Source organism: Bos taurus, chromosome 11 (genome assembly GCF_002263795.3).
Source record: "Bos taurus isolate L1 Dominette 01449 registration number 42190680 breed Hereford chromosome 11, ARS-UCD2.0, whole genome shotgun sequence".
Lineage (NCBI taxonomy): Eukaryota > Metazoa > Chordata > Mammalia > Artiodactyla > Bovidae > Bos > Bos taurus.
The window spans coordinates 58,664,204-58,690,933 of record NC_037338.1 but is presented as its reverse complement, the minus strand read 5'-3'; the positions used below and the strand labels follow the sequence as shown (position 1 = coordinate 58,690,933).

At 36.2% G+C, this 26,730-nt stretch overlaps 1 pseudogene; it reads right to left on the bottom strand.

Moving 5' to 3' along the window:
* Window positions 1–23,601: 23,601 nt before the first annotated feature.
* On the bottom strand, window positions 23,602–24,348 carry LOC101907748 (V-type proton ATPase subunit D-like; annotated as a pseudogene).
* Window positions 24,349–26,730: the final 2,382 nt, after the last annotated feature.

Here is a 26,730-nt window from a genome sequence, read left to right as displayed (position 1 = left end):
TCTTGCCTGGAAAATCCCATGGACGGAGGAGCCTGGTGGGCTGCAGTCCATGGGGTCGCTAAGAGTCGGACATGACTGAGCGACTTCACTTTCACTTTTCACTTTCATGCATTGGAGAAGGAAATGGCAACCCACTTCAATGTTCTTGCCTGGAGAATCCCAGGGACGGGGGAGCCTGGTGGGCAGCCATCTATGGGGTCACAGAGAGTCGGACACGACTGAAGTGACTTAGCAGCAATCCAATTAAATAAACTTGTATCAGTCACTTTTCTGCCCTTTCCACACCTGAATCTCCAGAAGGAATATCCTATCAATAGATGCATTAAGAATAGAGATCTAAAAGTCTATTTACATTATTTTGAAGTAAAAATAAAATTATAAACTTCATTTTCTTTCTTCAATAATAATAAAAATACCAAGCCTCTAGAACTGTGAGAGACATTAATAAACTTCTGTCGCTTAAGCCAAAAAAACAAAAGAATAATAAATGAAACCGTGACCTTCCTTTAACAAAAAAGAAAATCGAGATGCTTATGAGTTAAAAGAATGGTATACAATATAAAGATATACTACAGAACGTTTGTAAAAGCTTGACTTTCATTAAAATTTTTGAAATATGTGATCTGTTTGTTTAAAAAGAGTTTTACAAAGATTGTGGCATACAAAAGTGCAAACATAGCTGCTTCTCCTTGCACTGAAGCTAGAAAAAAATATATTAAAATTGATTTTCTTATCTTTTATTAACAATCTTGGCTAGATTATACTTGTGTTTGGATTGTCAGCAAAACAAGGAAGCCTCACAATTGAACTTACTCCTTACCAGATAAAATATGGCATGGTTTCTGTCAAAAGTCATAGGAATGAGAGTCATCTGACTAGAAGGTTGGGATCAACTTAACCAAAAAGACCTTTTAATACCTGAGTGTTTAAAATTCTCAAGACACAGTTTGTCCCGATCATAACTGAAGAGAGTCATTTTGGTGTCCAGGGCAAAAATATCATTGGTGATTTAAAATGTACCTTAAAGGGAAAGCATGACACAGAAAATCCCTTTCTTGCCAGTGAGAATGTAAAAGTGTTTATCTTTTGATGCCCCTTGAATATCATTAAATTATTACAAGATGAGGAAATTCTTACCACAGGATATTCTATGTGGTAAACTCAACTTTTTGAAACATTCAAAAGCAACTGAATTACCTGTTTATATCAAATATTTGTTATTTTTCCTCTTTCTCAAAAAGATGTAAGTAGCTAATGAGTACCAAAATAGAGTGGATATTTCTTTCACAAATAACTACTCTAATTTTCAGAAATCAAGGCATTTCAAGCCAAATTTTAGCACATAGATTCATGGGAAAATTTAAAAGTTTAGAATCTCCTAAATTTAGAGGCACTTCCCATTCACAGAGCTGACCTGGGAATATAGTTTCTCAATTCTTTACAACCACTTAATCAGATTAAAATATAACATGAATCCAGTCCTTTAGAAGTAATTTAACTTCTTACTCTTTTAAAAACACACAAGTTTCTTTGTAAGGTGGGGATAATGTTGCAAAGTACAGATACAACTGACCACTATTGGTTAAAAAAAAAAAAAAAAAAGATCCTACTGCTGACAGTTTATCCATAGTACATGTTTTTACAAAAGCAAAAAACTTACTTTGGAGTTGTATATGTGTAAGTTTTTGAACTTCACCTCTGGCTGCAATCTCAGTCAGCTGATTCTGACTCTTTTGTATCCTGATTCTCACACTGACTGACTGAGATCTTGAGCAAGTTACTAAAATTATATCTTAGCTTTCACTTCTGTAAAATGGTCTTTTTTATAATATATATCAGTTCAGTCACTCAGTTGTGTCCTACTCTTTGCAACCCCATGAATTGCAGCACGCCAGGCCTCCCTGTCCATCACCAACTCCCGGAGTTCACTCAGACTCACGTCCATCGAGTCAGTGATGCCATCCAGCCATCTCATCCTCTGTCATCCCCTTCTCCTCCTTCCCCCAATAGACTTATTAAGGAAAATATACACAATCATATTTTTTCTTAAATAACATTTACCCATTGACAAAAATGTTATAATAAAAACATTTTTGAAGTTAACATAAAAAATAAATAACAGCATTTATTGAGCAACTGTTATGTACTGAGGTCATTACATGTGTCACCTGATTTTAATTGGTAGTTTCATATTTTTTTAAAATATTAGTTTCTTCTTTAACACTTTATTTTTTCATTGTCCATTTGCAGATAACTATTGCTTCAGAGAGCCTCACTTACTCAATATTCACTCAACTGTATAGATCCAGGGATTTTTAAAAAGTATCTACAGTGAGTGATCTCTTGGGATATTCTAGACAAGGAGGCATTACCCTTGGTCGTTCTGAAGTTCTCTAGTGTTACTCAAAGGACGCAGATCACCACAATGATCATGCAGGTCACACCACAATTGTGCCACTGTCAATGGAACAATGCTGCCGTATCAGTAAGCAAAAGATGTTGCAGCCATCAAGCCATCACATTACAACTACCCCTCCAGTGAATACTGAAGGAACACAGGATGGAACAGGATTCTCATATCTAGCAGTCATCTAGATCTGCAACTGGAGAAGGCAATGGCAACCCACTCCAGTACTCTTGCCTGGAAAATCCCATGGATGGAAGAGCGTGGTGGGATGCAGTCCATGATGTTGCAGAGTCGGACACAACTAAGCGACTTTACTTTCACTTTTCACTTTGATGCATTGGAGAAGGAAATGACAACCCACTCCAGTGTTCTTGCCTGGAGAATCCCAGGGATGGTAGAGCCCAGTGGGCTGCCATGTCGCACAGTCGGACACGACTGAAGTGACTTAGCAGCAGCAGCAGATCTGCAACTATGCTCTATGGTGAGCCCTGAGGAAACTCGGGATGTGGAAACATAGGATACTGGTCCCAGATAGTTGAGTTGCAGATCAAAGGAATGATTTCAGTGAGCCCAGACTCTTGCATATTCTTATGCATACAAATGCACTAAATTCTTTACTTCGAGATGTGTGTTTTTTTTTAATTAACAGTAATTTTTTTTATTTTTTGACATCTGGTCTTCATTGCAAAAAATCCTATGAATCCTGGCTCCTCCCTTCTCTCTTTCTAGCCGTTCTTTAGAGCTATCTGAGAGGCTGCCTCTTTAAGTCCCCAGTTTTGTCCACCATATAAAATTCTCAATTTGAAGGCTGTGCATTGTTTTGAGTCAACACTATCTACCCTTATTTTCAGTTTGAGCAACTGAACTGAACTGAACTGAGGGTCTATATTTCATTAAAGCTTTCCTGAATAAATCACACATACACATGATATAGTCTTTCTCTGGTTAATAAAGAATAATCTCAAATCCCCTTCAGTTCAGTCACTCAGTTCCCAGCATCAGGGTCTTTTCAAATGAGTCAGTTCTTCGCATCAAGTGGCCAAATTGTTGGAGTTTCAGCTTTAGCATTAGTCTTCAGCAAATCCTCTTAAAATCCAAGAAACATTACTACAAATATCTTTTTCATGATAGGCCAAAATGATTCATGCTATATTATGAGAGTTTAAGGAAAACAAGTGTCAGTTTTATGTTTCAGTAGCATAGCTGACAGCAAGTTATTTACTAGTGAGACAAAACATCCTGTACACGTTCCTGAACAACACATAGAACAGAAAAGTGATTAAGTGGTATTGTTACTGCTGGAGGGTTGAACAGCAAGGTCAACTGAGATCAATGTCTGAATATAAGTTTCATAACAGAAGGTTATTTATGCACAGAAGATAGTACATTGCTACTGTCTTCTATTTTTCCTCTTCACTTTACCCATGGGAAAGTTGTACATAACAGAAACCTCTGATCTGTGGCTTCCAATACAGCAATACACAAAGATTGACTGAGTCTTTGATTTACTGATACATTCAACAAACTCTGACTAAGTGTAGAGATTGTGCAATACATGCTGGGCACTGAACAAATGCAATTCAAACAGATTTTTGTATTTATCAAGTTCCTTTTTATATGTGTTGTTTAATTGATTATCAAAATAAATATGTGAGGCTATACCAAAATATTTCCATTCATATAGTTAATGTGTAACAGGTGTAATAACTCCTGTCTTTCAATAAGTTATACAATCAAGACTGGAGCTTAGGTCCTCTGATTCTATATTTCACAGCTATGCTTATAATTTCCATCTTCCTTATTACAATGTGCTAAACCTCAGTATCTTCCTTTATGGAAGGAAGACCTCTAAGACTGATTTCTGCTAATTAAATGCTGACATCAGCAGATAATGAATCAGAGAAAAGATAAGAAAAGCCATTTAAAAAAATTTGATAGCCCACAGGCCAGTAGGATGTGATTATTACCTGATCAAATTAGTTATCATCTCTAAGAAATATTGCATCTCTCTAAAGTGGTATGGCTGCTTTCAGGGCATAGAATACAAAGGAGAGACATAAAGAACCCTTTCGAAGCTCATTCCAGAGTTGTGCTAAGCCTTGAGGTACCTAGGGCCAAGAATTTGATTTACTTTTTCTTTTTCTACTAAAATTATTTGCATACACTATCCTCAGTTTATCTCATGCATATGCCACTAAATATTTAAACTCACACCATTATCTCCTATTTAAAAAGACCTTCTACGATAATCAAACAGAATGATGAATACCATTGTCTTCCTATGCACTGGTCCTTATGTGCTATCCTCTTATCAGTACATTTTTAAACTGACACTTTGAGTATAATTTGGCTTTCTACACTACACCCCTTGCCTATAAGGTCACTTTGCATTATATAGGTTGTTCCTTACTGTCTATAGATCAATAAGGAGTAATCAAACACTTGCTGAAGACATAACAAAAATCAGTGTCCTTGCCCTTAAATGTGCATAAACTTACACAAAAATGGAATTTGGAAAACATGTGACATTAAATCTTGTATTTCAACAAAAGTAATTATGATTTTGGACCATGAATTTAAAATCATTATAATTAGGCTCAAACACATCTTTATTAATAAAAATAGGAGCCATTATAATCAAAACATTTTTCCCAGTGAGAAATAAGTGTATTTCTATAGCATGAATGTGCTTCAGGATTTGATGAAATCCTGGAAAGCACTTTTTGCCTCCTGCTTGTTGTAGAATCATTTTCCCTGCAAAGGTTGCAGTTGAAGTGGTAGTTGGCTGGCGAGTTTTTTTTTTTTTTTTGCTACAAGTTTGCCTTTGGGAAATGCTTTGGAATTTCTTCGTGGTCCAACTCACTGAGCTGGTCATTGCCAGTTGTATAAAATCCACTTTTTGTCGCATGTCACAGTCTGATCGAGAAATGTTCTTTGTTGAGTAGAATAAGAGAAGACAATACTCTAAATTGATGATTTTTTAATTTTCAGGTACCAACTTATTGAGCTTTATCACCTTTCCAATTTGCTTCAAATGTTGAGTGACTGTAGAATTCAGTTGATGTTGAATTCTTCAGCAAATTCTCACATAGTTTTAAGAGGATCAGCTTTGATGATTGCTCTCAGTTAGTCATTGTCAACTTCCCATGGCTGGCCACTGTACTCCTTATCTTCAAGGATCTCATCTCCTTTCTAAAACTTCTTGAACCACCACTGCCCTTTACATTCATTAGCAGTTCCTGGGCCAAGTGTGTTGATGTTGCAAGTTGACCCTGTAGCTTTATGACCTATTTTGAACTCAAATTAAAAAAAAAAAAAATCACTCAATTTTCTTTTTGATTAACACCAGTTCCCTAGTCTAAAATTCATATAAAATAAATAGCAAGTAATAAATCATTAGCAAAAAATAATAAAGCAAGAAATGTGCATTAAAACGATGTGTAACATAACCACATTTATTTAAGAATGCATTCCAATATCAAACAGCAATGCAAAACCACAATTATTTTTCCACCAACCTAATAGTTCCCTTTTCATTTTATCTATTTCAAAGTGGCTAAAATTATAGACCATAAATACAGACAACTTGGAGTTGAAAACTATCTCAGAAAACATGCTAATTTATGAAATGGTCAACTAATTGTTCCTATAATATAATGTTGTTAAGATGATTAAATGAGATAACATCATCTGACATGGCACATTCACAAAGCACCATCAGTTGCTTCAGCACTGCCCTTGCAGGAATGAAGATGCCCACAGGACTCAGACAACTCACTGTCTTCACTCTAGGCCTCATCATTGACCCCAAAAACTAGATGTAGAGCTATGAAAGTCTTGTTTCTCCTGGTGAGAACATCATTCTTTCTCAATATTCCCATATCATCAAGGATGATACTACTCAGTTTCAAGAAAATGCAATAACTTGAACACATACTCCCCCCATTATGTGCTAGGCTCAGTAGCTTCAGTCATGTCCAACTCTTTGCAATGTTATGGACTGTATCCCACTAGCTTCCTCTCTCTATGGGATTTTCCAGGCAAGAATACTGGAATGGGTTGCCAGGGGATCTTCCCAACTCAGGGACTGAACTCACATCTCCTGCATTGCAGGGAGATTCTTTACTGCTGAGCCACCAAGGAAGCCCCATTATATGCTATATACAGCCTAATTTGAGTCCCATTCCTTCTTCTGCTCTTTAGCATATCTCCTCATCCACAGACTACCCAATTATTTCTGTGCATATCTGATTCATTAAATCAGGCTGCCCTTGGATAAAATAGATTCCTTGGAAATCTTTTCATGATGCAGATGTCTTTCTTTTGTCTATTTTCTCTTATGCCAATTCATAGAAATCCTGGAGGTAAGCAGTTTTCCTTGTTATTCCCAGGTTACAAAAAATATAAGTAGTCAGATAGAAATAAGTATATCCTCTTTATACATATTCTATATTTTCACCTTTGTATATCAATATTGAGCTTCTCTGGTGGCTCAGTGGTAAGGAATACACCTGTCAATGCAGAAGATGTGAGTTTAATCCCTGGGTTGGGAGGATCCCTGGAGAAGGAAATGGCAACTCACTCCAATATTGTTGCCTAGGAAGTCCCATGACAGAGGAGCCTGGTAGGCTAAAGTTCATGGGGTCACAAAAAAGAGTCAGACATGACTAACCAACTAAACAACAAAAATATCAATATTAGTCTTAGTTCTCTCTTGTGTCTATGATAACAATCCTCTAATCATGAGCAAGATGCTATCTCTTCTAACAAACTCAAAAACCTCAACCAGCAATTTTTCTCAATCTTTTCCCTTTTATCAAAGTTTTCCTCTTAGCTGGATAATTCATGTGTATATTCTGTAATATTTCTAGTTTTTACCACAAAGGAGAGGAAAGCTACTTATTTCTATACCTTTCCAGTCACGTCTTCATTGTCTGTTCCATGCATTAGCACAGATTTTCAAGAACAATCTGTAAACACTGTGTCTACTACTTTTTTTCCCATTCTCTCTTGAACTTCATACACAATTTTACAATTTAGTGTCACAATTTAAAAGAAACTGTCAGTGTTATGCCTGTGGTCAATTCTTCAACTTCCTCTTTACCTTTCCTCACTGTATTTGATCATTATGAGCCCATTCTTCTTGAAACACTTTCTTTACTTGGTGACTAATGCTTTATTCTTTTTTTCCTTCATCCTGTCTAATGCCTATTCTGCCTTTTCACAATTTTTATTATTTATTTTTCTCTATTGCCTACAGGTGAATAATTGACCCTTCAGTTTGCTCTAAAGATTGCAGCTGAGGCATCAGCCCTACAATTCAGCTGGCTTCCCAGACTGAAGTGCTTTAAACTGTCATTGACTTCTTTATTTCTCTTTCATCTCACAGCTCATCCATCAGTATGTGTGGTTGCTTTATATCTAAAAAAACAAAACAAAACAAAAACACTCTCTTCCCTTTGTATATCATTGCCTAGTTCATGGCCAAGATATTCACCTGAATAACTGAGGGAAGTTTCTGACAAGTCTCTCCATCCTTTTCTTGCTTTACTTTCTCAAACTTTTGTCTCATGTTTATATACAGCAGGCAGAGAGGGATTTTGATAATGCCATTTTTCTGCTGAAAAGTGAAAGTGAAAGTCGCTCAGTCATGTCCAACTCTTGGAGACCCCATGGATGTACAGTCCATGGAATTCTCCAGGCCAGAATACTGGAGTGGGTGGGTAGCCTATCTATTCTCCAGCGGATATCCCAACCCAGGAATTGAACTAGGGTCTCCTGCATTGCAGGTGGATTCTTTACCAACTGAGCTATCAGGGAAGTCCATACAATGGTGGTAGATTAAAAAAAAAAAAAAAAAGATAGTCCTTTTGTTCATAAAAGATGTACACACTTTTCTATTTCTTAGCAGTCATTCTTCAAATATAGATCAATATTAATGCTTAGATTCCTGTGAGAACATTTTCATGTTTCATTCTTTTTATGCCACTCTCCACACTAAGCCTAATCTAGCTTAAGAACAAATCTCATCATACCAATCATACCATTTTTGTGCTGAAAACCTAATGGTGACTGCTTGCTAACCTCAGATAAGTTTGAAAGTTCCTAATCTGATCAATTCAAGCTCTTAATAATCAGTTTGCCTTTTTATTCTGAACTTTTAATACAATTTCTCCACAGTCATCCCTTAAACAAACAAACAAGCAAGAAAAAAAAAAAAGGGTGGGGAAGAATAAAAAATGCCATCTTGATTTCAGGGCTCTAATCCTCCTTAACTAATTTCAGTCATTTGGTTATTATTTCTGGTACTATAGACATATATTGATAATTGTGTTTTTCTCTATCCAAAATCTTTCCTATTCCCTTTTTTGCTTTTGTATCCTGATAACTCCTGTTTTAAGATCTCTTCTCAGAATTCCATAGCAATATAAAGGCTGTTGCAATCCCCATAAACTGACAGATTTACTCTCCAGTGTGTATTCATGGTACCCTGGTCACTCTCCCAGAAATCACTTACTGCCAATACTGTGTACTGATTGTCATATTATTGCAAATCCCTTGAGGCCAGAAAGTATATGTTGCTTCAAGTAGATTTCTAGTACTTGGATTAGAGCAAGTATTTTATATTTATACAAAAAGGGAGATAAGTAAATGAATGAGTGATGAATGAGAAATAATGGAAATTGGTAAGACTTTATGTACATAATAGAAATATATATATATAATATACTAGCTATATATAACATATTAATGTGTATATTATATAAATATATATATTAAAAAACAATTTACCATCAAATATATTGAACTTTATTCCTTCTTTTGGAGAGGGCAATGGCAACCCACTCTAGTACTCTTGCCTGGAAACTCCCATGGAGAGAGGAGCCTGGTAAGCTGTAGTCCATGGGGTCACACAGAGTTGTACAGGACTGAAGAGACTTAGCAACAGCAGCAGCATTCCTTCTTTATAATTTTGCTCTACTTAATAAGTATTTAATCAATGATTTCTAACTGTTCAGTAATGGGATTAGGACTTGCTAGGCCCTAGATAATTCTAAGACAGTTGTCAGTCCTTAGATTATTAGGGTGGGTCTTAGATAATTTCTCCCTTTAAATCTCTGTCTACTGGGGTTTATGTGTCATATTTTGTCATTATCATCTTGAAGCTTCATCCTACCCTAACCCTGACTATATCATGCAGTAGCCAACATTTAACAAAACTGATTTTTTTTTTTTTTTGGTGTTGTTGAATGAGTAAGTGTATCTTTTTTCCTGTTTATACAAGAAAGAGACATATGTTTTAGCAAAGGAAACTTGGTTGAGAGATTTTCTTTTTTACTAAGAATAAAAATGTTTATTATACTTTAAAAATCATTTAATAAAATGTCTTATAGATAAATATAAGTAATTTATTGTTACAGTTCTAAAGGATCCATCTTTGCCTTCAGCATAAATTGGAATTATAAGTTGTCTTGCTTGGAAAAATGAGTCAATACCACTTCTATTCTAATTTATTGTTTCATATAGAACTGTCCTTGGATCAGTTCTTATTACAGGAATTTTGCATGATGATATTCTGGTTTCTGATTTACCAATTCACTCTACTTTAAAATATTGCCATATAAATAATTTATAGAAATAAAAAGCAAATACAAGATTTATGTAATTGTGTGCTGGTGAAAAAGTATGCTCTTCAGTTGTCACTATTTTTAATTTCCCCATCATCTTTTTTCAGATGACTGCTACTTAATACTGGAAAACAATTTTATTCAATTTGATGTGTCAGCTTTTTATAATATAGGCACACCACCTTCTACTGTGCTTCAGTTTATCACATTTTGCAAATATCATGTTTTTTACAGATTGAAGGTTTGTGGTAACTCTGCCTCAGGCCAGTCAGTTGGTGCCATTTTTCCAGCAGCATTTGCTCACTTTATGTCTTTGTGTCACATTTTGGTAATTCTCAGTATTTCACACTTTTTCATTATTATATTGTTAAGGTGATCTGTTATCAATGATTTTTGATGTTACAATTTCAAAAAGATTACTCATTGAAGGCTCAGCTCACTGTACTTTTTAGCAATACATTTAAAAAAATTATATATACATTACTTTTTAGATATAATGCTATTGTGCAGTTAATAGACTATAATATAGTGTAAGCACAGCTTGTATATGCACTGGAAAAAAATTATTTGACTCACTTTATTGTGATATTTACTTTATTCCAGTGGTCTGAAACTAAATATGGAGTATCTCTGAGGTATGCCTATAATTATACTGTAATTAGCAAAAATGCTTGCTACTATTAACACTTTCTCTATTGGACACTACATTTCAGAAAATAACTCAGTTATCTAATAAGAGCAAGAAAAACATTTTCCCTTAAGCAAACTTAAGGGTAAAAGAGGCCCTTAGAATAATAGGAAATGCTGAGAATACATATATAGTAGCTAAATACACTGCTTAACATATATATATACACACACACACATATACCTATATATATTTTATATATATATGGCAATATTTTAAAGTAGAGTGAATTGGTAAATCAGAAACCAGAATATCATCATGCAAATATATATATATATATATATATATATTCTAAGAACAGTTTGAGCTCTGATTGTTTAAGCATAGTGAATTGTCAAATGGGCTGAAGAAATTTAGAATTTTCTTTCAACACCATTGAAACCTCCAACTTTCTATAAAAGATAGTTAAGCCACAGCCAGATTCATCAAACTCAACCCATTATGTTATCTGCCTATCTCACAGGAGTGGTGGGAAATAATTAAAACGACCACAGGGAACTTATAAATAAGTAGCTGAATGAAATAAAAGTAAAAAAAAAATAACATTTTTAGTTAGTAACAGGAATCATTACGTATCTTGAATTACTTCTAATATTTTTCATAAAACTTAAAAGCTTCTGCACAACAAAGGAAACTATAAGCAAGGTGAAAGACAGCCTTCAGAATGGGAGAAAATAATAGCAAATGAAGCAACTGACAAACAACTAATCTCAAAAATATACAAGCAACTCCTACAGCTCAATTCCAGAAAAATAAATGACCCAACCAAAAAATGGGCCAAAGAACTAAACAGACATTTCTCCAAAGAAGACATACAGATGGCTAACAAACACATGAAAAGATGCTCAACATCACTCATTATCAGAGAAATGCAAATCAAAACCACTATGAGGTACCATTTCACGCCAGTCAGAATGGCTGCAATCCAAAAGTCTATAAGCTATAAATGCTGGAGAGCGTGTGGAGAAAAGGGAACCCTCTTACACTGTTGGTGGGAATGCAAACTAGTACAGCCACTATGGAGAACAGTGTGCAAAGCCCTTAAAAAACTGGAAATAGAACTGCCTTATGACCCAGCAATCCCACTGCTGGGCATACACACTGAGGAAACCAGAATTGAAAGAGACACGTGTACCCCAATGTTCACTGCAGCACTGTTTATAATAGCCAGGACATGGAAGCAACCCAGATGTCCATCAGCAGATGGTACATATAAGAAAGCAGTGGTACATATACACAATGGAGTATTACTCAGCCATTAAAAAGAATACATTTTAATCAATTTTAATGAGGTGGATGAAACTGAAGCTTATTATACAGAGTGAAGTAAGCCAGAAAGAACACCAATACAGTATACTAACGCATATATATGGAATTTAGAAAGATGGTAACAATAACCCTATATACGAGACAGCAAAAGAGACACTGGTGTATAGAACAGTCTTTTGGACTCTGTGGGAGAGGAAGAGGGTGGGATGATTTAGGAGAATGGCATTGAAACATGTATAATATCACATATGAAACGAGTCACCAGTCCAGGTTCTATGCGCAATACTGGATGCTTGGGGCTGGTGCACTGGGACGACCCAGAGGGATGGTACAGGGAGGGAGGAGGGAGGAGGGTTCAGGATGGGGAACACGTGTATACCTGTGTCAGATTCATGTTGATATATGGCTAAACCAATACAATATTGTAAAGTTAAAAAATAAAATTAAATTAAAAAATGAAATTAATTAAAAAAAACTCTCCCCTTGCTCCTTTTCAAATTATTGAAGTTTCATATTGTTGGTAAAGGTGATGCCACTTTTTAAGATAAATTTATAAACTTGTTAAACACTCTGCAATCAATATTACTAAATAGCAGGTGTAAGCCATGGCTTAAATTACTCTTACAGTGCAATTTAAAAAGTCTAACATAAAAACTCAGCTTTCACAGATGTTTGAGTTGAAAGCTTCCACTTATCAGTCTCACTTTAATTGCAACCAAATTAACACAATTTGACTTATGAGGCCCATGTTCATTATGAATTGGCTGCCCCTCTGGGAATGATAAAAATCACACCAATATTTTTACTGTATGTGTGCTCAGTTGTGCCAGACCCTGCAACCCCATGGACTGTAGCCCACCAGCCTTCTCTGTCTATGGGATTTTCCCGGCAATAATAGTGGAGTGGGTTGTCATTTCCTTCTCCAGGGATCAAACCCACATCTCATGCATTGACAGGTAGATTCTTTACCACTGAGCCACCTGGGAAGTATAGCATTTTCACCACTTTGCCTCAAAACTTCCCTGGTGGCTTAGAGGGTAAAGCGTCAGCCTGCAATGTGGGTAAGCCCAGGTTTGATTCCTGGGTCGGGAAGATCCCCTGGAGAAAGAAATGGCAACCCACTCCAGTACCCTCGCCTGGAAAATCCCATGAATGGAGAAGCCTGATAGGCTACAGTCCATAGGGTCACAAAGAGTCAGACACGACTGAATGACTTCATTTTCACTCTAACCTCAAAACTGGGATGGGGGTGGAGGAAGATCCTGGACATGGTAGAAAGCTGATATTCATAAAATGGGCTGCTATTAACAGCTCTAAACCTTTAAAATCTTGTTTCTATCCTGCTGAACAACATGCATGAACCTGAATGTGATATATCTCTTAAGTTTTGAACATAGTTTCATTGTATTGCTGGATCTTATACCATTAAATCATTATACTACTCTTCTTAGCCAGTGACTTTTCTTTCACTCCTTTTCAAACGTTGCTTGTATGATACTGATTTTTGTTCAGTATTTGATTCAAAGATATACCCTTTCAGAAATTCTTTTTTAATCCTCTGAAATTAATTTAGCAACAGAGCTACTCCTGAAACAAAAGTGATATTGACAATTATAATTGGTAAGTGACCTTGAAAGTGAAGGAATTTGAAAGCCAAGAAACAAACCTCCAAGTCCAGCTATCCTGCATCTACCCAGAGTCTTTTTGTATTGAATCTCTTGGATTATCTCTGTTTTACCATGCTGAGGAAAAGAAAGCAGTTTCTTCTTACTCTCCTCAGTATAGTATGTCTCATCTACCAGTTTCCATAGCTTTTATTTCTATCATCTTTGACTTCCCCAGTGGTCTAGTGGTTAAGGCTCTGTGCTTCCACTGCTGGGAATGTGGGTTTTATCCCTGGTCATGGAACTAAGATACCACATGTTATGTGATGTGGCCAAAACTTAAAAAAAGAAAAAGAAAAAAAAATAGTGCTTCCCTGGTGGCTCAAATGGTAAAGACTCTGCCTGCAATGTAGGAGACCCAGGTTCAATCCTGGGACAGGAAAATCCCCTGGAGAAGGGAATGGCAACCCACTCCAGTATTTTTGCCTGGAGAACTCCATGGACAGAGGAGCCTGTCAGACTGCAGTCCATGGGGTCACAAAGAGTGGCACATGACTGAACGACTAACACTCTCATCTTCTTTGTGGGTACATCATCTGACTTTCACACTAGACAATGAACTTCCTTTTCTTTATCCTTGTAACAAAGCCTAACACTATGTACATAATCAGTAGATATTGTATAAGTAACCTAAAAAATAAGTGAACAGAAATATTAACAAACTAATAGCTTCACTCACATTTTAATAGAATAATGTTGGGTCGTTCAAAAGGTTTGTCCCATTTTTACTGTAGGATGGCTCTGGCAGTTCTTAGTTGTCTTTAACTTCATTTGAAGAAATTTTGTTAGATTGCATCGTGGTAACTGTCATATCAGTATACATTTTTAAGAACTTAACAAAATTTGTGAATTTTTGTGAAACCATTTTAATATTGAAAATGGAAGGAAAAAAGCAATAGCATATTATGCTTTATTGTTTCAAGAAAGGTAAAAATGCAACTGAAACACACAAAAAAGATTTGCACAGTGTATGGAAAATATGCTGTGACTGATTGAACATGTAAAAAGCAGTTTGTGAAGTTTTGTGTGGGAGATATCTCACTGAAAAATGTTCCATGTTTGGATTGACCAGTTGAAGTTAACAGAGATTGAATCGAGACACTAATTGAGAAGAATCGATGTTTTATCATGTAGGAGATAACTGACATACTTAAAATATCCAAATCAAGTGCTGAAAATCATTTGCACCAGGTTGGTTATATTCTTTTTTTTTGATGTTTGAGTTTCACATGTGTTCAGTTGCTCAGTTGTGTCTGACTCTTGCGACCCCATGGACTGTAGCCCGCCAGGATCCTCTCTCCATGGAATTTTCCAGACAAGAATCCTGGAGTGGGTTGCCATTTCCTTTTCCATATAAATTAAGAAAAAAAAAAAAAAAAAAGCACCTTTTTGACAAATCAATTCTCTATTGAAATGTAACAAAAACGTTCTGTTTTTAAAACAAGTTGTGACAGGGGATGAAGAGTGGATACTGTACAATAATGTAGAATTGAAAACATCATAGGACAAATGAAATGACCATCACTAACCACACCAAAGGCCATTCTTCATCCAAAGAAGGTGATGTCATGTATATGGTTGGATTGAAAAGGAGTCCTCTGTTATGAGATTCTTTTGAAAAGCCAAACAGTTAATTCCAACAAGTACTCCTCCCAGTTAGATCAACTGAAAGCAACACTTGATGAAAATCATCCGGAATTAGCAATGGAAAAATGTATAATCTTCTATCAGGATAACACAAAACTGCATGATTCTTTGATGACCAAGCAAAACTGTTATAGCTTGACTGGGAAGCTCTGATTCATCTGCCATATTCACCAGACATTGCATCTTCAAATTTCCATTTATTTTCATCTTTACAAAATTCTGTTCATGGAAAAATTGTCAATTCCCTGGAAGACTTAAAAGGCACTTGGAACAGTTTTTTGCTTGAAAAGATAAAAAGGGAAGACAGAATTATGTAGTTGCCTTAAAAAATGGCAGAAGGTAGTGGAACAAAATGGTAAATATGCTGTTCAATAAAGTTTTTAGTGAAAATGAAAGTGTCTTTTATTTTTACTTAAATAAGGTGAATGAACTTTCTTGCAAACCAAAAATATTTGGCCAACCAATATTTGCCAAAAGTAACCTTTCTTTAGTAGTTGGGAGGAGGAAACAAAAGTGGGGAAGTAAGAAAAAAAGGCTATACCTGGAAACTGGTCACTAGAATTTGGACCAAAATTCAAATTGAGACTGCTAATCAATTGCTAAAGTAAGCAACTGATTAATATGTATTAGGTTTTATGATAGGGACTTCTATTTTGCTAATATTAGTTTAGCCTAGTAAAAAGAATTCTTTTTATTTTAAAAAGATAATATAATTTTTACTATGAAACCTGATGGTCATCAGACCAGTTTGCATTGTCCATGGATTCTTCCTTCAGTGTGATAGGTTATCTCCATTTCATACAAAGAAATACAGAAAAAGAAAACTTTTTTGCTCTAAATCCACAAATAACAAGGAAAGACTGGAAGACAGTGATCTTGTATCTTAAAAAATATATGACCAGCAAAAAATAGGTATTTCCATTCTAATGGGAAACAACTGAGGAAATATAGTACCCAACGCTCTGGGAGAAATAAATTTTCCTTCAGCAGGCTGGTGATGCATATCCCACAAAATTAACTACTGTAAAGTTGATCAATAAAGCCAATCTTTTAAATAGATAATTTCTAATTGTAGAGGAAGTATTTATTCCTTAGACCTGGATTATTGAACTCACTTGTAATTAAAAGTAAATCTTAGCAAGAAAACCTCACAAAGAATTGGTATCTGCTTGGTTGCTTTGTACTATTTATCAGGGCCGAGGAATTTATACATATACACCAATCTTACATGCCTCCATTTGAGAACAATTTGAGACAGTGAAAAGAAAATATTTGATTAGAAGAAAACACAAATTGTATAAAGAAAAAAACAACAAAAAACACTTCATATTCTGTTCAGAAAGTGCCTGAGGTTCCCTGATAGCTCAGCTGGTAAAGCATCTGCCTGCAATGCAGGAGACCTGGATTTGATCCCTGGGTTGGGAAGATCCCCTGGAGAAATTAATGGCTACCCACTCCAGTATTCTGGCCTGGAGAATTCCAGGTCCATGGGGTAGCAAAGAGTTGAACACCACTGAGTGACTTTCACTTTGAAATGCTTTTATATGTATGAGATGTAATCACTGCATGAAATTTTGAGAGCTATAATCTTGATGTGTCTATTTCAGACTAACAGTCTGAAGAGTGAAACTACAGTTTTGGACAAAAACTACTTTTGTACTATTTTTGAGCTCATGTTTTAAGTTTGCGTTTATTGTTAGTTTGTGTTTTTGTTTGTTTTGGTAGTTAAAGGTCATCGATTTGACAACAACAATCTTGGGAAAAATCACAGGTATACATTTAAAAGACTGAAAATAGCTTTGTATTACTCAGGGTTATTTCAATGCCTCCAAAGTTGTCTCTAGATACTAACTCAGGCCCTTTTCCAAACTGTTTACAAGTCTTTGATCTGGGTATATTTTTTGAAGATGTAATGATTGTGCCAAATAACCTGGCAACAGGAGAAAAAAAAAAATCACAAAAGCTTAGCTAATTTTTTTTTGGTCAAACTTATAGCTTATCCTTTCACCCTTTGTGTGTTTCAGAAGGAAACTTGTGTTAATAAATCAAAGTCTGTAGGCTCACATATATGAGTGTCTATTTCTCCACATTCAAAAAATTATCAACTCCAATTAGGAAATATATTTCCCATAAATCTTTCCATTTTAAAAATCAGTTTTCAGCATTGATGTTTTCTATTCTCATCCTTTAATCTCACTTCCTAGTGAAAATGATTTTTTCTTATCCATGTTTAATAAGAGTATGTCCTCTGCCATACTCATGATATCTTTTCATGATGGATTCTAATCTCACAGAAGTAGAATATTTGCCCTTACATCTGCTACTGAAATTTATCTTTTAATTTAGCATTTCTTTGTTAATAGCTCAATATCTATCATGGTTTGAACTATTTTCCAGACATAATTTTTCATAGACCAAATTATATCAGTCATAAATCCCAATTTGAAATATGTTATTAAAAGATGCTGCTACTAATTAGGACTTTCTTTCATCTGTTAAGTTTAGAATTCAAATCCATAAGAGATATAATATAAAATCAATATTCAATTTGCTGAAATTATGTTCACAAATATTTCTCATTGTGTGTTTTCTCATAAAAATAAGTAATTGCAGCAACTGAGCCACTGACTGCTTTGTTCATCAAATTACCTGTGAGCCCTGCGTGTCTCCAGAAGCCTCCCAATCCTCTTGTCAGGGTTAGGTGTTCCTCTTCTGTCAATCTCATTCCCCATGTGGTCCTTGTCACTCTAAATTATAATTGCTTTTTTACTTCTCTGTATCCCCCATTAGACTAACGCTGTTCAAAAGAAGAAATTATGCCTGTTAAATCCCAAGTGTCTGATACAAGTGTTACAGTTTCTGTTTAATAAATGCTTTCATGAAAAAAATTAGTATCAATTAAAGTCAATTAGGAAATTAGGAAAATATGTAATGAATTGCATGTGCATGTTCTGCTGTTTTCTGGTACTAATGATTCACATTTTATGAGAAAATGAGAAAATATTATAATTTAACCAATTTTATGGGGGAAAATATAGCTGTTTTCATCTAATCATACAAATAACATTCTTCCACTGAGAGTGTGTTTGTGTGTTTTTTTAAAGAACATTGACTCCTACCTTGTGGAATTTCTTCAAGTTAGTTAATGGTAGAAAAAAATGAACACAATAATATTTTGTCCTCACAGGATTACATTGAAAATTAAATATAGTATATACATAAGAGTATCTGATACAAAGTAGCATTTAAACATTTGGAGACTTTTTTATTTATTTGTCTTTTAGGTTGTATATTTGTTTGTGTGTGTGTGTGTGTGAGCATGTGCATGCATGTTTTTACTTCTTTTAGAAGAGGTGTAAAACAAAAAAGATAAATAATTGACAGATTTTCTTTAATAAGGAATGTCAGTTCTCAGCCTTTTTCTTTTAAAAAATAAAAACCTTTTTTTTTTTAAAGTAGAAGAGTCCTATTTTTGGTTTTAACTTATCTGCCCTAAGTTGATATTAAAATTGACTGGAAAGTTAAAGGAACGATGCTAATCAAATCCACAGAGAAAATGAAAGGCAGTTGTAACCTCCTACTGGAGCACTTCTCTGGTGGCCATCTTGCCCCTCTTTGTCCCACTTAAACTTATGACAAGGGAGCAGAAAATGTTCATTAACAAAGAAACCTTGGCTTAGCTTTGAAAGAAAACTGCTTGGATTAATTTACCTGTCAATGCTAAACTTGTCCCACAAATCATTATATTATATTATATTATATTATATTATATATATATAAACAAACATATGTATATATATATATAATATATAAACAAACATCATAGATTTTAAAAGATACTATAAAGAACAATTTACAAATAAATATTTTCTAAAATTCAGGACTATATTCAATAGAATAGAAATCACCAGAAACTCTTCATGTCAGATATAACTGGGGTTTTAGGTTTGGAGAAATGGGGCCAGCCTCATAAGTGGGGAACCAGTTTTGTTGTGATTTTAGAGGTCTATTTTAAAGACCTCCCTGTCCTGAAATAGCTCCCATGCTGGTACTTGAAACCCCTATTAGATATCTTAAGCCCTAAAGATTTTGGTCCTCACATTTTCCTATTAAATTGAAATTGCTTTACAAGATGTAACACCATAGGAAGCATCAGCTAACACCTGATCAGGAATTGCTTTCCAATCTGGCACACAGCTAATTAAGTGGGATAGTCCCTATGGGAAAGTATATTGAAAATAGGGTGCCATAAGGAGTAGAAGAATACTAACTGAGAAGAAGGAAGCTAAAGAAAATTTGGGGAAATTGAAATTTACTCTGCTACTGCTACTGCTAAGTCACTTCAGTCATGTCCGACTCTGTGCGACCCCACAGACGGCAGCCCACCGGGCTCCCCCGTCCCTGGGATTCTCCAGGCAAGAACACTGGAGTGGGTTGCCATTTCCTTCTCCAGTGCGTGAAAGTGAAAAGTGAAAGTGAAGGCGCTCAGTCGTGTCTGACTCTTCGCGATCCCATGGACTGCAGCCTACCAGGCTCCTCTGTCCATGGGATTTTCCAGGCAAGAGTACTGGAGTGGGGGATACATATATTGGAAATCAACAGCATTTTCTTTCTCACTCACTAAAGTACTGATATTTAGTCAGGGACATATATCAGAACGATCTGGGGGTATTAAACAATGTTTTAATTCAGCCAGTTAGTTGAATACATCAGAATCTATGGTGGATAAAACTGGACTGTCCAGGTCTGCATATTCAAAATCACTCCAGATCATTCTGTTATATACACCATTGCCATAAGAAGTCAGCAAGGTAACAACTTTGGGCACAGTTTCATTCAACAAACATTCATTGGAAATTTACACATAGAAGAAACAATGTTGAGGTAATATGAATGTAACTGGTAAAAAATATGAGTTTTATTTTTAAGGAGATCATAATCTATCAGGAATAATAAATAATGAGCATTAGACATGCAAGGCATAATTTAGCTCAATTCAGTTGCTCAGTCGTGTCTGACACTTTGCAATCCCATGTACTGCAGCATGACAGCCCTCTCTGTCCACCACCAACTCCTGGAGTTTACTCAAACTCATGTCCATTGAGTCGGTGAAGCCATCCAACCATCTCATCCTCTGTTTTCCCCTTCTCCTCCCACCTTCAATCTTTCCCAGCATAAGGGTCTTTTCAAATGAGTCAGAGAATTTGAAACTCAATGAGTATTGGAGTTTCAGCTTCAGCATCACTCCTTCCAATGAATATTCAGGACTAATTTTCTTTAGGATGGACTGGCTGGATCTCCTTGCAGTCCAAGGGACTCTCAAAAGTCTTCTCCAACACCACAGTTCAAAAGCATCAATTTTTCAGCCCTTAGCTTTCTTCATGGTCCAACTCTCACATCCATACATGACTACTGGAAAAACCAGAGCTTTGACTAGATGGACCTTTGTTGACAAAGTAATGTCTTCTGCTGTTTAATATGCTGTCTAGGTTGGTCATAACTTTTCTTACAAGGAGCAAGCATTTTTTAATTTCAAGGCTGAAATCACCATCTGCAGTGATTTTGGAGCCAAAAAATAAAATAAAATCTGTCACTGTTTCCACTGTTTCTCCATCTATTTGCCATGAAGTAATGGGCCCAGATGCCATGATCTTTTCTGAATGTTGAGTTTTATGCCAACTTTTTCACTCTCCTCTTTCACTTTCATCAAGAGACTCTTTAATTTTTCATTGTTTTCTGCCATAAGGGTGGTGTCATCTGCATATCTGAGGTTATTGATATTTCTCCTGGCAATCTTGATTCCAGCTTGTGTTTCATTCAGTCCAGCATTTCTCATGATTCACTATGCACATACATTAAATAAGCAGAGTGACAATATACAGCCTTGATGTACTCCTTTCCCTATTTGTAACCAGTCTGTTGTTCCATGTCCAAATCTATCTGTTGCATCTTGACCTGCACATAGATTTCTCAGGAGGCAGGTCAGGTGGTCTGGTATTCCCATCTCTTTCAGAATTTTCCACAGTTTGTTGTGATCCACATAGTCAAAGGCTTTGGCATAGTCAATAAAGCAGAAATAGATGTTTTTCTGGAACTCTCTTCCTTTTTTTGATGATCCAACGGATGTTGGCAATCTGATATCTGGTTCCTCTGCCTTTTCTAAAACCAGGTTGAACATCTGAAAGTTCATGGTTCACGTATTGCTGAAGCCTGGCTTGGAGAATTTTGAACAGTACTTTGCTAGCTTGTGAGATGAGCGCAATTGTGTGGTAGTTTGAGCATTCCTTGGCACTGCCTTTCTTTGGGATTGAAATGAAAATTGACCTTTTCCAGTCCTGTGGCCACGGCTGAGTTTTCCAAATGTGCTGGCGTATTGTGTGCAGCACTTTCACAACATCATCTTTTAGGATTTGAAATTCAACTGGAATTCCATCACCTCTACTAGCTTTGTTCGTAGTGATGCTTCCTGAGGCCCACAAGACTTCACATTCCAGGATGTCTGGCTCTAGATGAGAGATCACACCAGTGTGATTATCTGGGTGTGAACACCTTTTTTTTTTTAATATAGTCCTTCTGTGTATTCTTGCTACCTCTTCTTAATATCTTCTGCTTCTGTTAGGTCCATACCATTTCTGTCCTTTATTGTACCCATCTTTGTATGAAAAGTTCCCTTGGTATCTCTAATTTTCTTGAAGAGCTCTCTAGTCTTTCCCATTTTATTGTTCTCCTCTGTTTCTTTGCATTGATCACTGAGAAAGACTTTCTTATCTCTCCTTGCTATTCTTTGGAACTCTGCATTCAAATGGGTTTATCTTTCCTTTTCTCTATTGCCTTTTGCTTCTCTTCTTTTCACAGCTATTTGTAAGGCCTCCTCAGACAACCATTTTGCCTTTTTGCATTTCTTTTTCTTGGGGATAGTCTTGATCCCTGCCTCCATACAGTGTCAGGAACTTCTGTCCATAGTTCTTCAGGCACTCTATCAGATCTAATCCCTTGAATTTGTCACTTCCAATGTATAATAATAAGGGATTTGATTTATGTTCTACCTAAATGGTCTAGTGGTTTTCCCCACTTTCTTCAATTTAAGTCTGAATTTGTCAATAAGAAGTTCATGGTCTGAGACACAGTCAGCTCCTGGTCTTGTTTTTGCTGACTGTGTAGAGCTTCTCCATATTTGGCTGCAAAGAATGTAATCAATCTGATTTTGGTATTGAGCATTTGGTGATGTCTATGTGTAGTGTCTTCTCTTGTGTTATTGGAAGAGGATATTTGCTATGACCAGTGTTTTCTCTTGGCAAAACTGTGTTAACTTTTGCCCTTCTTCATTCTATACTCCTTGGCGAAATTTGCTTGCTACTCTAGGTAGTTCTTGACTCCCTACTTTTGGTTTCCATTCCCCATTATCTATTAAATATAAAATTTTTGCAATGCGGAGGAAATGCATTACTTTTGTAGAGGACATTCAGTAAAGGCTTCCTGGAACACACGTCCAGCTCTCTTCCTGATTTCCCTTACCTTTCCCTGATCTCTCACAAAGGACTCTCACAGTGATCTAAACCATAGCCTCAGTCTCCTTTGTGTCTCTTTTGTGTTTGGCTTAACATCACATGTATCCTCAGCAAAATATTGGGGTGGGATGTGACCCTAGATTCTAGTCATTTTCCTTTATACTTTTTTGTGGGATAGGGTACACAAGCATTTGATCCAGGATCTTGGATTTTTTTTTTCTTTTTTAAATCATTTTATTGTTTATACCATATTCATATTTGAATTAGCAGAACTGTTCCCATGACAGACCAGAGACCTATTATTTAAAGAAAAATAGATGAAGGTTTTCATAAAGCTTGAGGAGAGAAATTCCACAATAACTAACACAAGAATGGCTGTAGCAATCTCAGACAATGGTGCCAAGGTGTGTGAACAGATAGGAACAAAGGGTGCGCCAGCAGCAGCTGGTCTATGTATGTTGGCCTGAGAACACTGCTGCTTCCTAAAAGGGATTTCTTAGTATGTTTGGTAAGGGGATCACTTGTAACAGACATATAAGTGAGGTAGGGTGACACTTGTGCAGAATAAATTCTACAAGTTCCTGGGCAGGTTTTACAAATTTCATTGGTGATTAATAGTTGTTTAATTATGACTCTTCAAAGGCAGATCCCATAAACAGACATCCAGGGACATTTAACAACTGGTGAAATTCTGAAGCCAAAAAAATAAATAGCCACACATACAAACCTACACACCATGAATTAAAATGGTGCCATGTTAGGCCTTCTGGAAGAACCAGAGCAGGAAATGTTATTCAAACAGAAGATCTTCGTCTTTCTCTTGAGCCAGGAGATTAGCAGGCTCTGTCACTTCTCAAGCTGCCCTCCTTTGCTCTAAGTCCTTATCAGATTTTTCCTTGAGAATCTTTTTATTCTCCTGTATTTTTTTTAACCTGTAGAACTCTTCTCACTCTCTCTCGTTCAGCTCTGTGCTGATATAGAAAAGGGTAGTTTCAATCCAGGGAATGATGACATGTTCAATGGCATTTACACGCCTGTTGATTATCTTAATAGCTTTATCCAAAGTAACAAAGGAAGTCTGCAGCGAAGCCAGTTCCACCAGTAATTCCACTGCTTTGGCATAATTCCTCTTCAGTTTAGTCAAACTGTTTCCCACCTCGGGCTAAACCAGTCAGTTCGTAACTGTCAGTTCCTTCATGGTAATATTCAAACACTGGCAAAGGAACACCTGTTACATTATCTTTCTTCGTTCTAATCTTCACTTGGGCTCCATTTACATTTTGGATAACTGGGGTGCTTAAATCCCTCGCTGTGAACTTGGCCTCAGAAAGTGAAAAGGCAGCTTCTCTCATCACTTCACCCATCTACATTTTAGTCTCTATTATTATCTTCTTAAGGATCTGTCGAAAGAGTTAAGGCATTAGATTTCTTCTTTCTTCATGAAGTTTCCACCTATCTGTGCTCCTTTTAACAGAGCCTTCATGATGGTCTGTGCCACTCAAGAGGGAAAGATTTCAGTTCAGTCTTTGCTTGACATTCTGAGGAGGGCTGGCTTGGGTCCCTGGCTGGGTAACCGTGGCTGCAACAACCCAACCACTGAGTCTTTCTGAACCTGAGTCAGCTGCTTGTGTCATATGACTCTCTCACGATGCTAAGAGGCAGCCAGGATATGCCGTCTTCACTTCTGTTTCCTCTTGGTACCGATCAGATCTTGAGTTTCTACTGCAGCACTTACACCCTACACCAGTGTGTTTACTTAGCCAACATACAGAAGGCTCCCTATGGTGGAAAGCAGTATGCTGGGCTCTGAAAAACAGGAATGTATAAAACCCCATCCTTATCCTTGGGGAACGCATGACCTACTGATAATGGGATATAGGTTTTAGATTCTGAGTTCATACTGTCCCCTTGCTTGTCTCACTTTAAGAGTGAACTTCTGTGACATCAGCCCAGTCACCTGTCCCAATCTTAGTCTTCCCACAGGCATAACTGTGGGCCTTGGAGTAGATTCTTTAAGGACTAATCATTTATTCCTAAATTTTACTGGCTACAGTTCTGTTTCACTTTGGCATTATTTATAGAGACCTCTAAGTATTCCCCATGCAAGTATCTCCTCAGTGTGAGTAAATACAGGTGGATCAGTGGAGTAGACAAGGATCACAGACGTCTAGAGTATCTGAAGGCAACATTTTAGTTTGCGGTATAGCCAAGATTCTAGCAGGATGTCATTTGGAAGAAATTAGTTTATCTCTGAACAAAGGCTAGAAGACAGTGGAAGAAAAGTATCTCTCTTAATATGTTCCACTCCTGAATTTTCCCCAAATCTCTACAGTATACTACAGTTGTATCTGTTTACCTACACTGCAAATGCTCTATATTTGCAAGCATTTTGCAAGCAGCTATGAGTGTTTAATTTGGGGATAATGCCTTCTCGATATGCTAACCCCAAGAGTATTTTGAACAGACTAAATGTGAATTATGGTTGTAAAAAGAAAATATGGCTACTTCAAATCATGTCTGTCTGTAGTTGAAGACATGACATTGTTGAAACTCAAGGTCATATCTATGCAATGACAGCCCATAAGGGTATCTTTGGCAGCAGGACTATCAAGGGAGATGTGGGTAATAATTAATCAGAAACTGCCATCATTAATTATATACAATTTTGCAAATTGTTCTACATTTTATCAACATCACAGTATGGCAGAGATATATTTATATAAAATGTTAAAATATCTTGATTTAACTTTTTGCCATCTAATTTCTGTACCTCAACTTCATTGTCAGTAAGAATAAAATAAGTAATGCTCCTTTTTGAGCTATGAAAGATATCCTCTTACATTTGCTTATTAATGTACTACTTAATAAGTATTTTAACATACATTGTGTCTATTGAAACTCACAACTGCATTTTTTAACCAAACAGGGGAGATTTGTCCTTTTTCTTTTTTTGGGTAGTCAGTTTCTCAACTGCAAAGGTGACTAACCAACAAAGTGCAGTTGCTTAGTGGCAAGATTATTGACTCAAATATTGGTTTTATACTTCTTAATTCACTATTTGCACCATTAATGATTATCTTGCTTGTCATTAGAGGAAATCTTGACCCAAACTATAATAAACTGAAGTGAAATTGCTTGGTTAAATAGACCTGAAAAGAATATGGTTAATTCTGGCTTTACCTGCAGTAGCTTAAACCAGGTAATGGAGATCCCTATCTTACGACCCTTTCCTCTGTTTCATCATCAAGTTGATTTTCTTCAGGATAACCAATTGACTTGAGCAGTTCCAGTCTCCTAAACTGGCACTACTCATTCCAAAGACAATGAAAAGTTTTCCTTTTCAGAAGTCCCAGCAAATGTATTCTTTGATCAGTTCTGTTCTGTGTTACTGAACCCAATTATTGCAGAGTGTGAGATGGATAATCCAATTGGTTTAAACCAATACATCTGTTGGATAAAATTCTATTCACAGATGAGAACTAGAGGCATGATTTGTCACAGGAAGTTCAGGAAATTGTTTCCAGTGTGGGAGAATCGATGTTGAGAAGGAAAATCCTTCTGTAGGGTTCTCCGTCATCTAACCCTTCCTCCCGCAGACAATGTCAACTATTACCTCCTGGAACGAAATCATGCATTTATGTGAATCCATGTTTTAAACACCAGGCAAACATCAATAACATCTCTTGTCTAGTTATGCTGTTAGTTCCCTCAGAAACATCCCCAATTATGTGGATGGCTGGGAGTTCTTTACCCTAACTTGTTCACCAGAAGTCAGTGAGACTTTCCTCCAAGCAAGTTTACCACAATGTTTAATTATATGTTCAATTATATGTTTAATTATAAAATAAAAAAGAGGATACATTTGCAATACTTCTGAGTGACAAGATTCTTAAATGTTGGGAGAAGATTAGATTGCTAT